This window comes from Aptenodytes forsteri, unplaced genomic scaffold (assembly GCF_000699145.1).
Source record: "Aptenodytes forsteri isolate BGI_AS27 unplaced genomic scaffold, ASM69914v1 Scaffold266, whole genome shotgun sequence".
Lineage (NCBI taxonomy): Eukaryota > Metazoa > Chordata > Aves > Sphenisciformes > Spheniscidae > Aptenodytes > Aptenodytes forsteri.
The window spans coordinates 407,908-410,498 of NW_008794109.1; positions in this window are offsets into that span (position 1 = coordinate 407,908).

The window sequence follows — 2,591 nt, forward strand, 5'->3', positions numbered from 1 at the left end:
TGGGGTGGGGGGAGAGTGAGCGAGTGGCTGAGTGGTGCTCAGTTGCCGGCTGAGGTTAAACCATGACACCTGTATCCCTTGCGTTTGGGGGTTTTTTTGTTTGTTTGGGTTCTTTTTTACACATGGTAGGTGTACAGAGTTGTCCGGTATTTTGGAAGTTAAACCAGCTGCACAGAGAGGGCATTGAACAAGATATACAGACACCCAAGAAACTTTATGACATGGAATTATGCAGGTTATGAAATTCAACATAAACAACACTTACTAAAAAGTTACATCAACATGAATGGGAAGACAGAGCCAATTTTGGACCCTTTCCCTTACTGGGATAGGTAGCCAGTGGTATGTCAGCAATATCTGTGGGGAAGCCAGTGGAAAATAACACCAAACAGATTTCTGCACCTGTGGAGCCCATGGGAACGTGGCCCTATGCCTTTAGATGTGCTTGCAAATCCCACTGAGTGGGCATCTGCACTCTCACAAAGTATCTTGGTAAACCTGGGTGCAAGTGGTGTGGGAGTCTAAATTGTTTTGGGGTTTCTTCTAATCCCCCCATCACTCATTGGTTGCACTGGGAATTTCAGATGCCTTCTTAAAACAGTCCTTCTTGCAGGGGAGCCTGTCTTGGAGACCAGCCTCCCCCTCATCCCCACTCCTGTGTGGGAGGAGGCGGCTGCCCTTCAGCTGCTGCAGTTTCTCCCCTCTCATGCTCAGCTTTCCCCCTTGGTGCCTGAGCTGTCTGTGCTTGCTGGCTGCAGCTCTGGCTTGCTAACCTCCCCATCACTGTCTGTGGATTTAGAGGATGCAGCCAGGACATAAAATCTCACCCCCAGCTCCTGCAGCCTGGTGCAGTCACAGTGGGCCACCGCTCCCAGGTCCTGGTGCTGTGGTGGAAAAGCCGAGGAGGTAGGACAAGCGTGGTGTGATCTCTCCTTTGGTTGTACTTTCTCCACGTCTGGTGAACTGCATGACGGGGCCTTTCTTAGCTAGAGGTTGCGTCAAGAACATGGGAATTAGTAACTACCCTTGAATACATTTGCCCTGTGGTCTTTTTTTAATCCATTCTTACTTTTTGCCCTTGGGACATCCTGTGGCAGTGAGCATTAACATTTTATAGGGGTCCACTACCTGAATTGCTCCTTCTGGTGAGAGGGGCCAGCCCTCTCTCTGCCCTACCAGCGCTCTCCTCCATGTTCGCCCTGGGGACCCGGTCCCTTCTCAAGCTGGGACACTGCTAAACACCCCAGGAGAGTGTCAGGGAAGGGCGATGGAGACTTCATCCTGTATAGCAACAAATTCTACTCCCTTAGCTACTTTCTTATAGGGTGAGTGGCATTTATAGTTGAAGAAGGAAAATGTTCCCTAAGAGCCCTATTGGGGGACCAACTGGTTGAGCTCTTGCCCCACCAGCTGCAGTACATCTCCCCTTTGCCCAGAGAGATGATGAGGAGTGGCAGAGGACATAAAAAAAAGTCTTGCAGCCTTCACATTGAACTGCTCCAGAAGACAAAGTTTAGTTAAGCCTGAGTTAGTTGTTCTTTGATGTCTATCTGCCAGCTGATCTGAGGACAGATGGCTATTAACAAAGCATTTCCCCAGCAGAACCTGTCCAGCTGGGGCTGAGAATCTGACAAAGGAGATGAATGAAAGACAAATAAATAAATGGGAGGAGGACAACAAGGAGAACAAGCTCTCAGGCTAAAGATTGACAGCTGGGATACACCTCTGAAAAAATAACAAGAAATGTGCTGCCTGAGATGGTGGTTTTATTTGTTGCAGGATCACAAATTACCATAGCTCCTTGCAGGGAATTTGCACAGTTCTCATCTACCCCGTCTTCTACTCCCTCCTGCCTCCCCAGGATATTCACTTGCTTTCTACCAATTTCTGCTGCTGGCCTGGAACCAGCATCTTCCTTGGAATCTGGAAAACATTCTACAGAATCATAGAATACCTCAAGCTTGGAGGGACCCGTAAGGATCATATAAAATGTCCCTCGCTCCCCTGCACTTTGATTGTCTCAAATGAAAGTGTCTTTGGCTTCTTTTGCTTGCTTGCATTAAATATTTTAATGAAAGCACTAAGACACAGCTCATCTGCACCTAAGTCCACGAGTCCAGCCCAGGCCAGCTGGCTTACAGGACCTGCGTGGCTAAGTGAGGCCAGACTTTGTAGCTGGTGGCACACGAGGGAACAGGCACCATTTGAATGCAGCTAACCATCCTGACCTGAGGGTAAAGGAGGAGACTTCCTGCCTGGAGCCTAGGGTGGGACCTTCCTCCTGCCTCCATGTCATGGTTTAACCTCAGCCGGCAACTGAGCACCACACAGCTGCTCACTCACTCCCCCTGTCCTGGTGGGATGGGGAGAGGACCAGAAGAGTAAAAGTGAGAAAACTCATGGGTTGAGATAAGAACAGTTTAATAATTGAAATAAAATAATAGTAATAATAACAACAACAGCAACAATAATAATAAAAGAATATACAAAGCAAGTGATGCACGATGCAATTGCTCACCACCCACCAACTGATGCCCAGCCAGTCCCCGAGCAGCGGCCCCCCCCGGCCAGCTTTCCCCCAGTTTATGTAC